The 12363-nt window shown below is 41.7% G+C and overlaps 2 protein-coding genes across 5 annotated transcripts in view; one reads left to right on the top strand and one right to left on the bottom strand.

The window, feature by feature from the left end:
• The window catches only part of N4BP2 (NEDD4 binding protein 2), a 310347-nt gene that overhangs the window by 155788 nt on the left and 142196 nt on the right, over nt 1-12363 (top strand). The window lies entirely within an intron of this gene.
• Nucleotides 1-12363, bottom strand: part of RBM47 (RNA binding motif protein 47) — a 74660-nt gene that overhangs the window by 25133 nt on the left and 37164 nt on the right. The window contains exon 1 of one of the 4 annotated variants that reach the window (XM_069856151.1): nt 3527-3724. The exons of the other annotated variants lie outside the window; for them this stretch is intronic. The gene's annotated coding sequence lies outside the window, so the exon portion shown is untranslated. Of the gene's footprint in view, nt 1-3526; nt 3725-12363 lie in introns of those variants that run through there. 4 annotated transcript variants of the gene reach the window in all.

Here is a 12363-nt window from a genome sequence, read left to right as displayed (position 1 = left end):
CAGTGTTGAGCAAATTCATGGGGAAACAGGGAAAAGATTTATTTTGAAGCCTGCTGGATCTAGTTTCACAGCACAGCTTCTGCTCTGGAGAAGCCAATGAGATTTCACAGGGGGTAGATGAGAGTCTTTCTGTAACACCAAGGAGGTCACTGAACCATTCAGAGAGATCAGAGGGTAAAATAAAAAACTTTCAATCTTTAAAGTTGGGATGCAGCTAGTTAATTTTAGTTCTGCAGGTACCGAGAGTTGAAGGAAGTGGAGAAATCAAGGAGGGAAGTGCAGCATGGAAGTGTGAGCTCCATGGGTCACTGAAAGGCACACACTGGCCACCTCCTGTGGCTAGTAGGGATATCCAGCCCACACAAATCAATGATGCGCCATACAATTTTTGTAATTAAGAGGTTCCTAGCAAATAACATTCTCTCTGTTCCCTCTGGGGTCTTCAGCAAAGGGGAGCATCACAGGGCTTTGTAATATATTGTCACAAGAAGGAGGATAAAGAACTCCAACCTTATATTTAGAGGAGGCTTTCAGAACTCAGGTATGAAAATGAGTGTGGTTAGCACATGTAATGCTTGTTTCCTCTATTCCAATAATTGCTCTGCCCTTTTACAGGTCACAGTAGAATATAAGAATATTGAGCAAAAGAGCTTTCCCTCCAGCTGACAGCATCATCTTTAGTTAGGGCAGAAGATTTTCTATTTTATTTCTTAAACTAGTAATAAGAATAAAGTACTTGAAAATAAAGACAATATGGATCACTTGGAAATTGTAAGAAGAGGTTATCAGATAAGGGAGCTGACACAGTTTCCCTCAGGAAGACAAACTTATTTTTCTGCCTCCCAGTAATATGAAGGAAAAATTTAGACTAGAGGAAACTGAACGAGCTACAGGGAGGTTTACCACATCTATTAACTTCGGTGTCTCTTACATTACATTTTATTACATGTTCACAACTTCCATGTCTCAGAGCACTGATTTATTGACAGAATTAGAAAATGCAGCATTTCATGGTGCCAGCAGAGCCTGAACTGCCGTCCACAGAAAAGGCTTCATTACCAAAGAGGTCTGTGTTAGGCAGACTAAGCTTTGTAACAGTCCTGTGCTGCCAGAATTCCTGGGATGGGACTGTACATGGTGAAAAGCTGCTGCGACTGAGTCACCTGTTGGTGCTGTGTGCTGCTGTAAGCTGGGAGAGGGGTCACACCTCCTGGCCCATCGCCCTACCTTGGTACAATACACTTTTTCTCCATGGCTCAGCACAGATTCACCCATGCCAATACATGCTCTTGCCTTACCTAACTTCACCACAGTACTCCAGCTCCTCCTTTGCCAGTGTTTGCACTCTATCCCTGCCTCTCCACTGCTGACCTTCACTACAGGTGGGCAGGATTTGAGCTGCAAACCTGCCTTCAGATGAGCTTCCATCTCAGTGACCCATGTTGAATCAGAAACCAGCTGCGGGCACGCTGCTCCAGAGCCACTGCAGCTTGCTCTGCTTTGGGGCTGATTTAAGCAGTGCTGCCAGTCTAAGAAGTGCTCCTGCAGTGGGGAAACAGGGTCATTTTGCCTCTTGTTTCAAAAAACCTGTTACCTACAGCACAGGCAAGCCCTAGAGCTGTGTCTACACTGAGTTACTTGCATGGTGCAGAAACACAAGTGTAACATTAGCTGCTCTTAGTATGAACTTTGCAGCCCTGTGGTAAAACCACTTAGCGTAACCAAACACACTTAAATAGTAAAAAGGCACTTTCACCTCCATGGCTGCACCTGGGCTGGGGCCCATGGCCAGTGCTGGGTTCACGGGCATCATCCCCCTGTCTGCCAGAGCTGTCCAAGGGCAGCTTGCAGGGCAGAGCCAACCTAATTAAATTTGAAATTTAGGGCTGTGCTGAAGGGCAGCTCTCAGTAATCAGAGGAAGGTGATTTTTTTACAGGACTACATTTCTGCTATAAAACACCTCTCTCTCTACAAAAGACCTCAGAGCACTGTTGATATAACTTACATCCTTGAGGTCCCTTCCAACCTGGCATTCTATTACTCTATGATTCTCTATCTGACAAGATAAAACAGGTGAAGCGTGTGTGATTTCAAGGACTATATTAACTGAAACGTTCAGGAATGAGAAGAATGGTCTGAATGGCTGGAATTATTAAATCCATTAGTTATATTGTTCTTTCCCTTCCTCAGGAAAGAAAATGTTTCAGCAGTGACCTAAGATCTGCCACTCTTGAGCCACTCACAAAGCCTAAGTGAGAGATATATCTCATTCAGGACACACTTAAGCCTCACACTTCCTATCTCTAGGGGGAGGGTTGTATTTTTAAGAGAATATTTCCAAACCGGCAATAACCAAACCCTTGAGTTTAGCCTCAGAAGCTGCATGAAAGGGGATATGTTCTGAATATGTACATGTAATATATTGTTGTCTAGTACACAGATTAATGTGGCAACAACCAAGCAGTCACCTGTCCTTCATCTGTCCAAATACTTAAGTCTTCTATATCACCCTTGAAGTCTGAATTTTCTATCTGTAGAAGGAATTCTTTGCTTTGTTTATATTTAGAGGCCTATGTAAAGCAATGACAGAAATTTCTTTGGTGTTTATCTGAACTAAGCCAATTCACTTTTGGTGCCACGTCATCATGTTTGACACGAACAGTGTAACACCAGGGATTTAATTTGACTTCTCATAGGTTTCATGGTATGAAACCACTGGCATCCCATAAAATACAAATAAAATCATCAAGTGGTGAGGTTTCTTTTGTTTTGATCTTTGGCCTTTGTAAAATGAAGAAAAATCTTTTTCTGAAGATGTGCTACAAGGCTGATTAAGGATAGTAAAGTTATACTCCTTTTCTTTGGAAACTTGCAATTCTTTTGGGGAAAAATTATTGCTAAGAAAGAAACCGAAGCAGTTTAAAATTGCCATGTACTTAATTTCCCAAGTATACTGATGAAGCCAACAAAGCAAATGTAGTCACTGAACTACGTCATTTCAGAGAGGAAAAAAATGTAATATTTAGCATCCATGAATTTATTCCTGAAAAGACTTTATACATGTGAAAAGGTTACCCTTGGTCTGTTATTGATCACCTTAGAAGATTAAAGATAGCATTAAAAGAGCGATTGCAGAGTACAGCGTGACAGTTGCTGTGCATGCCGTGTTTACCACTGCACACTTGTGACCTTGAAGAACAGAAGCCTCCACAACAACTGCCCATTTGTAACAGAAATCCTCAGTTGCCTATCAACATCATGAAAGAAACAACCTTTACATCTAAGGCATAAGATCGTCTCTTGCATTTAGTAATCAGGCAGACATGTTTCTCAGAAACCAAGATTTTCCATCATCACCTCCTCTATGAACATTTACACTGTGTTTTAGGGTATCCACTACTGCCCAGAAGGCTGAAACAGGCGCCTCACTGACCAGGATCCCTCCGACAAAGCTCACATCCCTGCTACATACCATAGGAAATGTAAACCACGACAGTAATACTGATGCAGGGTACAGTTACTAACCTACAGGTCGCTCCTCAGCCTGCTGGCAGCAGTTGGCTTGTGCTCCAGTAAGTTGTCGCGCGCCCGGTGCCACGGTCACCGTCGTTTCCCCGACACCCAGCCACCTGCTGCCTGGAGACCTCAGCTGGTGACTTAGTAAGTCACAGAGAAACAGCAGGACAGACCTTGTGCTTTCAGATGCTCTTTTACCGAAACTATCAAGGGAACCTAAATCATTACAACCCCTAATGATGACCAGAGCTGATTAAAGGGCACTTTACAAAAGGTTCCTCCCTGGGTACACTGTGATTGTGTTTCACCAAGAGCAAACAGCCTCTCTCCAACCTCCTCTGGCCAAAGGTCAGCACATTGATACGAACGAAGTCCAGCGGTAGCTCACGGTTGAGCAGCTAAAGCCATTCCAGCTTGCCACAAGTTCTCCAGAAGTAAAACTGTTGTAATGCTCAAATCTCGCATGTATAAACCACTGAAAATTTGGAAGGGGAGGGGAGTGCATTTCAGCGCAGAAGGCAAACAGCATTTGCCATTGTAACTGAGCAAACAGGCAATAAATAGACTCGTTGTCTTTGCCTGGGCATTAATTTCCCTGTTTGCACATCCTGGCATTTGCACACTCTTCCTGGTTTTGCTGAATGTGTGCTGTTCTCAGCCTGGTTTCCTAAAAATGGCCCCACCCCACCTAGACATACGAAATAGCGCAGTGTCTGCCAGCCCCGCTCCCCCTCATTTACCTCTGGCCAGCTGCAGCCAAGCAGCACGTGTATGCAGAGAAGTCTCAGAGATCACACAGCTTTAGGAAATCCAGGGCTAACTCAGAGAGATGATATTTGTATGTGACTAAGGGAAAGGCAGCGAAAGCTGAGCTTTTCCCTTGTCCTAAGAAGTAGTGACATGCAGGGCTGTATGACCTGTGGGTGAGGGTACCCATGAACTCCACCCTACTTTTAGAAACGGGGTATGGAAGAGAGCAAGGCAGGAATGCAAAGGGTAGGAGGAGAGGAGGAGCTGGGGATATGGGATGGAGCTGGAATTGCTCTGCATTCCTACAGTGATACTGTATAAAACCAAATTTAATTAGTTCTGCTATTCATAGATCAACCAGTTGTAATGCTGTTTAATCCATCAGTCCTTGTTTGTCAGATTCACACTGAGATAAGTAGGAACTAAGCATCCTCAAGACTCTTTGAGGACGGTATAAGTGACTAGGTACTGGCCTGAGGAGGTCTGACTTTGATACCCATGTCTTAAAATGACAACACATAAATAACAAGTTCCATATTTCAGACACAAACTTTAATCATTATATTGCCCAATTTGCAGAAACCTTATCAAAATTATGCAAAAAGTACCCAGCTTACACTCTAACCCTGAGTAAAAATCAAATTTCTGAGACTATGCTGGACTTTCATTTCATCTAGCATATACCATTTTTTAATTAACTTAGAGCCTAAAATGATCGTTCTGTTTTCAAAACCACTAAATTCAAGCTTCCTTAGAAAGTATATATATAGCTATATACTGCAGATGGAAACGTAAAGTTACTGGAATATCACAGAAGAAGTAATGAAAACATCTAAAATGTGGCCTGCAGCAGAGAGAGAAAAAAATGGATTTTTGCACTAATGAAATGGGGGGAGGACATGTATGGAAAATCCTAGATTTTTTGGAAAATTTGGATTTTTTTGAAAATCCTAGTTTTGCTGTTTTCAGTTCATTAGTAGAAGAGTTGTCTCCAGAGAGAGCTGCTTTCCTTCCTTCTCTCCTTCTCTAGAAAGAGGACAATGCACAGAAGGAGTGATTTGAAGGAGAAATTATTTTTAGTGTTATCTTTGTCCATCTTTCAGTTGCTTTTTATAACAGTGTTAATTTTAAGGCAGTAGTAGCACAGAAGATAAATTCAGAAAGAGCTGACCTTCTAGTGAAACAAGCAAGAAACACTTAGGACAGGTAGAAATCTGAAGAGTCAACAATGCCCTTTAATAAGGATGTTTAAGGGAAAAATCCCAAGAGTTGTCTGCCTGGTGGTGTGGAAACCCCTGACAGCTAACGTACTGCACACTACTGGGCATTTATTTTGGCAAAGAGAAAAACCGGTTTATTTATTATCCCATTCATTATAGGACTTTGTTTCTGATGTCCTTACTCTCAAAAGGGGCAAATCACCAAAGCAATGTGTTGTTTAATATCAAACAATATTCTTGTTTCTCATCAGAACAGGGAAGCCAACATTTGCTTAACTGCAGAGCCAGAATGAATATAGCTATGCATTTGGACTGGCCTTATCAAAGAAAAGAGGGAACAGCTTGAAAGTGGAGAAAATTTATAATAGGAGTAAAGGGAACCTATCACTACCTGGAGTTTCTCTAAGTGCCTGTCAAGCTGAGAGCACTATGTTTACAAAACCCGGTGTCAGTTATTACCTCAGAAAGAAGAACTAGCAGCTGGAGATGCGGTTTGTGGAAAATTAATAAGTTGCAGTAAGGTGATGGAGAGGCGTGCAAGAGCCCCACCTGATGTAGCCTGGGTGCAGGTTGCTGCTGGCATTCTCACAACTCAGGTGGGTTCTCTGCCCTCCTGGCTGCTTCAAAGCAGTTTTTTTCTCTTTGTTTGGCCCAGAAATTACATCCTGGGCATGAAAGTTTAACAGAAAATGTCAGTGCTTCTGAACACTATTGGTTCTAATCATGTATGCTCTCCATCAAAACCGTGTTTTGTTTAAAAATATATCTCAACAAGCAATAACATAAGCACATAACCCCTACTTAGCCCTTGTCTCTTTTGGACATACTCAACCTGTTGTCATGGAACAAAGCCTGGATGCGGCTCCAGGGACAGACAAAATGGATTAGCCTGTGTCAGGCGTGGTCGCCTGGGTAGAGGCAGTGCAGTCTTCCAAGAGGATCCCTGCACCCACAGGTGACCCTGTGTGACTCCATGCTGTGGCCATGTGCACACACTGTTTCATCACACCCCTTTGCTACACTTCAGAAGCTGAGAGCTAACAAAAACCATTTAAAAAATGGTAATTATGCCTTAGAACTAGGATGGTCATCATTAGTGCTAGAGAAGACCCAGGACACGTGTTGTGTGGATGAGCCAGACTGCTCTGGAGGGGTTAACAGAGCACCAGAGCTTCTGATATAAATAATAAATTTAGATTAATTTAAATTCGTAAACTGTCTGCTACCTACTTTTTATTTTCCCCTAAGCAACACAGCATAGTTAGTAAATTTAAGTGAAAACTTCTAGTTACAAAAGTTACTCTAAACAAAAATAATGTCCTTTAGGGTAATTAAATTGGGAAATTTGAGGTGCAAGCCGCAAATGTTTTGTGTCACACCTCCAAAAGACTTTGTGTGGTTCTACTGAAGCCTGCCAGGAAAAACCTACTCTGGGCTCAGGTGAGGCAAAACTTGTTTTCCTTCTGGTTGCCTGGAAGTGGAGTAGTTATATGAAATGTACACCTACAGCTAAAAGGTTATTTCATTTATAAATGTGAAGAAACTCCCATGTAGCACTGGAGCATTTTGAAGGAGGTGTTAACATTAACATACACACCCCATGCCTGCCCGCCTCACATGGGCATTTGCAGTGCAAGTAGTTAAAAAAACCACAAACAGATGCAAAGGGAGCTTTCCCCTCGGAACTGTCAGGTAAGCAGAGGAAACAGAGACACCTCATGGCACAGTCCACCACTGAGAGCATCAAATGACCGATCCACACGGATGAAATATGGTGCTATTACACTCAGCTTGTACAGAAAATGTCCCACTGGTAGCAGGTGAATAGGAAAGTCATATTTCACAATCAGATTTCAAGGGGGTCATGCTTTAGAGATGAGAGGCTGTGCAAAAGAATAAAGGTATTTTTAAAAGTTGAGCCAAATGCTCTAAGAAAAACCTTCTAAATGTAGCCGCCAGCACAGCTGTGTTTATGGGTCTATTCAACCAGTGAGTAGCTGGGTCACAGATTTTGAGTGCAAGTAATGATTTAACACTGTGACCTAAGCAAGAAACTGGAACACCCAAGAAACAATTTTGGCAAGGGTATATTTAATGAGTCAGAGTGTCCTGTTATCTGATTACCGTTTTTTAGATGGCAGGAGTTATTTTAATTGCCATATAATGATCAGAGAAGCGGCAAAGGATTGAATGCTTCCCCCCATCACTACTAGCCCAGTCAACACCAGTCATGATTTGTGTTGTGTCCCCCCTCAGCAACACAGAACTGCTGTCTCTCCACCAGAACTACCTGGTCATGGACCTGGGTGTCGAATCACTATGATCATAACCTCCAAACAGCTGGGACTGGGGATGGATCTGCAGCTCTCCTGTCCTTTGCTGTGCGTTTTCCTTTCTTTTAAATCTGGGGAAGGGTCATATTTCCTGTATTTCTGTCTGTTCTTTTTCACATGAGCAGTCAGAGGAATAAATGAGAAATAGAGCATACTTATGAATCAGAAATAAATCCTGTTTGAAAGCCCACTTGATCCAGATGGGTACATTTGTTCTGGTGATAATTTTCTTTAAAAAAGGCCAACCTCCCAGCCTCTTTACTCAATGTACATTAATTTCCTAAAAATCCCCCGAACATTTCACCCTATCTCTCTCTTAATGCCAGAGCTGACAAGAAACTTATACACACTATAAATTAGCTATATGAATAAAGACTGCAACTTCCAAATATTTTTATGAGAAAACTGGAAAATCTATTGCACATAAAAATACCACCAATGTAATATGCTCCTCTGTGGTCTAAAAAAGCTGCTTGCACAGCTAGAAGTATTTAACATTAATAAAGTTGCTTAATTAAAAACGAAGTCTGTTTTGGGGTTTTTTAATCAGATGAAAGTTATACCTGGAATTGCCAAGTGTCAGTTGCTGAACTGTGTGCAACCGCTCCTAGGGAACTGCCGTCATCTTCAGTGTCAAAACTCTACTTGCAGATATTGGAGTACTGAACATTAAATGTCTTCCAGAAGCAAGGTGGCCACCTGGATTAAAGAGGGCGGTTGCACTAACTGGGTTGCTTGCAAATCTGTCTGTCAGATCCTTGCAGATGCCTGCCCTGACACAAACTCACATATCTTGCATGCTAACAGTCTGAAGATCACAAACTAGAGATATTTTCAGTTCTTCACTTCCCTTAAGAATGAAGTGCCTGCTCTCTTAACGCAGGAACTAGTCTACAAGCTGGAATAACCCTTTATTTAATTACTTGGTCTTCACTAGCAAAAACATAACCTTAACTATAAGTAATTTACATAATTACAACTCTGGAAAACTTGAGTTTCAAAACCTGAGTTTTGAAAACGAAACAACAAACTCTCTAGAACTGGATTGGACAAGCAGAAAAACAAAAGAGAAGACACTGATCCTATCTTCCATAGCCTGGCATGTTAGCACAACTCTATTCCAAAAACACTGTCAAAATCTGAGTTCCTAAAACACTGTCAAGATTTGACTTCTTCAAAACGATCTTTTGTCCCTTTTTTTATCCACATAATTCTCCAATGTATTCAAGGAAAAGAACAACCTATCAGGCCTCAAAGTTCAGTACTATGATAAAGTTAAGTGCCGGTTAATAACTTGCCAAGCTGCAGAGTCATGGATTCTGGACACAAAGTCTAGTGGGGTTGCGGGACAACTCTACATATTCAGGGCTTGCAGAAATCTCTACTGTGAAATGCCATTATGACGTGCTAACACAGAGCTCCTTCCTTTCATCAGGCAGGAGTTAAGGGAGGCTGCTCACCTTTATAAGGGAAGAACTCAGGAAACCATAAGTTTGGCAGTTATGCTAGTGTCCACCAGATTTGACTGAATCTCAGTGTCCACTGAGATTTGACTAAGAATTATTATCATGCATATTTTTGAGATAATTCCTTCTTGACTTCTTTCTAACCCAGTTCTTCAGTTTTCCATAAAACTAATTTCTAATTAGAGTCCAAATTCTGCAAAGTACCTAAGCAAGTCAAAACAGTTTAAAGCTCATTACATCAACACTAATACAAAGTGTTTAAAATTACACATGTGCTGGCTAGAGTGGACCCTACCTGCCTCTCCCAAAATATAGCCAGAGGTCTCAGTAACCTCTCTACCACTGCAGTTAATACACAGAAGAGCTTCCATTCTGCCTTGAAGTCACTCCCAAGTAATTCAACAATTTCTTTATTGAAACTTCCTTGTATAAATGCAAATGAAGAGCAGAGCTGAGCCTACAGTGTTGAATGAGCATAAACTGAAATGCCTTAACCGGATTTCATTTCCATGCCCTCCCTCTCTTCTACAGGGGAAATGTGTCACGGAGTTTAAAAGAAAGCTCTTTACATATCCTGCTTCTGCTTGCGAAAGACTGTTCACATGTCAATTTCCCTTTTTTAAAGTAACTAAAATGAAACACCATCTTCTTCTGAAAAAGTCCTTTACATCTGTGCAGAAAGCAATCACCTTGAAAAACACTCAGTTACCGATGTGTACATTACTCACTAGCCAGAGTCGTGGTATTTGTATCCAACACCAATATTAACTCACCAGTCATTTACATCAAAATATTCTGCAGCAGAAAATAGATTATTATCGAGAGCAAAAAAAAACCCAAAACCTAGTATGTGGAACAGCATTGTATTGAACAGCCATGCCGGACTTCAGTTTCAATGTGGTCTGTCTGTAAATATGGTAGCAGTACAGAATCACAATGATAGATTTCACCTTGGCTGATCAGAAAGAAATTCTTCCATTCAGCCCAACTGGATAAACTGCACAGCACAAATTGGTCCAGGAAGGTCTTTGTTGACTTTACTCCAGTCTGAAACTCTACTAGGGCTTTGTGGAAGAGGACTGTAGCCTGCTCAGCCTGTCAAAATATTCCCCTTATCTCCAGACTGAAAAGGAAGGAGTGTATTGCCTGTAAGCCTCTGGAAATCCTTCCCTCTCGGATGTGGTACAGCTGGTATTTTGATATGCAAAGGATATCACAGGACGCTGAAGCATAAGGTCTTTCAGAAACAGAAGGATGAAGAAAAGAGGCAAATCAAGAAGACAGGCTTGTTTAGGTCCTTTTTATTGCTCTTCAGCGCTGTTGTCTCGCATTTCCACTTGGATGATTCTGCTCTACTATGGGGTGTGATAAGCCTCTGAGTCAGGCAGCTACTCCAATGTCCAGATGACTGGACATTGGCCGTTCTTGTGGCTCCCCCACTCCCTTCACTCACTACTCTCCCCATTTTTTTCTGTGATATTTCTTCTTTCCGTTGGATTTTTTACACTGGTTTGTCTTGAGACACCTGGTGCCCAGAGCTCCATACCTGCCTTCCAGCCCTTCTCTCGGCAGAGGACAGCAGGGCTTCTCCATGCCCACCCCCATTTCATGCCCTTTCCACAGAAGGCCCTGGGCTTGATGTTACTCATTTGGGTAGATGTGCTTGAATACCTCATGCTCCTGCCTACAATACTGTTTTTGCAGCCACTGTTATTATCCCTGTTCTTAGGGCATTGCACAGTTTCAAACAATATCACTCTTGCTAAGGTATTACGACCTGACTGCTGACACAGAGCTAAGCTTCGTGCTTCAATACTCATTGACAAGAAGTTTTAAGTGAAAATGAAGTTGTGATAATACCTCCAGTAACCTCCACAGTACCCACTCCCTGCCATCTGTGCTAATGGTACCCATCACAAAGCCAAACAAACATTCCACACAGTAGTCCTAGGCATTCTTCCTATGTTTTCATCCAGATGTGGTGCCTGAAGAGACTTGTAGACGTCCTTGCTATTGTATCTGCTTAAGGGTCCAGGCAGGTATAGCCCTAACTGGGTTTATATACACCTATATAAAAATATATGTGTACACACCTATAGTTATAACATTTACTCATAAGCACTCCTAATGCCTCTTCGGTATGTGGTATGTAAAGGCAATATAGTTCCCAAGGATAACATTAGCAGGAATAAACATGATGCCAGGTAGAGAAGGGCTTGCAGAATCAAATTTTTAGGTATTGATCCTAGCAACTAATACCAATAGATTGAGTAATCCCACTAAATTCAACCTGCAGCTGCCTATCCATGAATTTTCTGCTGTCAAGTCCTTAGTTTCAGTTTTATTTATAAAGTTGCCTGCCCACATAAAGCTAACTACAGATGTAGTTTGACCATCTCTGGAGCTGTTCAAGTGGAAGACCTTCATCATTGTGGCTGCCCCGAGGATTACTTGAGGAAGCATTAACAGAAGTGCCATAAACCAGGTTAGAAAAAGCTGTTTGTGTGCATTACAGAATGTTTACATAGCAATATTCCCTTCAAAGCATCCCTAGGTTTTCAGGTGAAAGTATTCGATTCAATAAAGCTTAGCATGATCCCAGCTGACAGTCTGTCTAAGGGATACTGTCTGAGGCTACTTTCAAGTTGCAATTACATAAACTGCCCAGAGGAAAGAAGATCCAACCAAGATGTGTTTGGGTTTTTTTTTCTGGAGACTATTAAAAAAATCCATCAGTGCTGCAGTGTCATAGCTTTTGTCTGATAGTATCTTTGCAGAAGGTGGAAAGGACTGGAATAATATCTGTTCTTTGCAGCTCTTCAGAAAGAATGAAAGGTCAGTAGAGGTCTGCAAAACATGACTTCCTTCACTCAACACCCAAAAGGCTTTGGTTGGAACAATGTATTTTCTTTTTTAAGCTAAATGCTTCTTAGATACAAGAGAGGCAATATGACGACCTCTCAAACTTGATTCCTTCCAAATATGAATGTTAAATGGCACTGCAACATTTCTCAGTGTCTTTGTTTTTTCACTGTCGTAGGCTGGGAGATGTAGAGAAGATCAGTAAACCCACAGGT

Source organism: Phaenicophaeus curvirostris, chromosome 4 (genome assembly GCF_032191515.1).
Source record: "Phaenicophaeus curvirostris isolate KB17595 chromosome 4, BPBGC_Pcur_1.0, whole genome shotgun sequence".
Lineage (NCBI taxonomy): Eukaryota > Metazoa > Chordata > Aves > Cuculiformes > Cuculidae > Phaenicophaeus > Phaenicophaeus curvirostris.
This window is presented reverse-complemented; position numbering and strand designations above follow the sequence as displayed.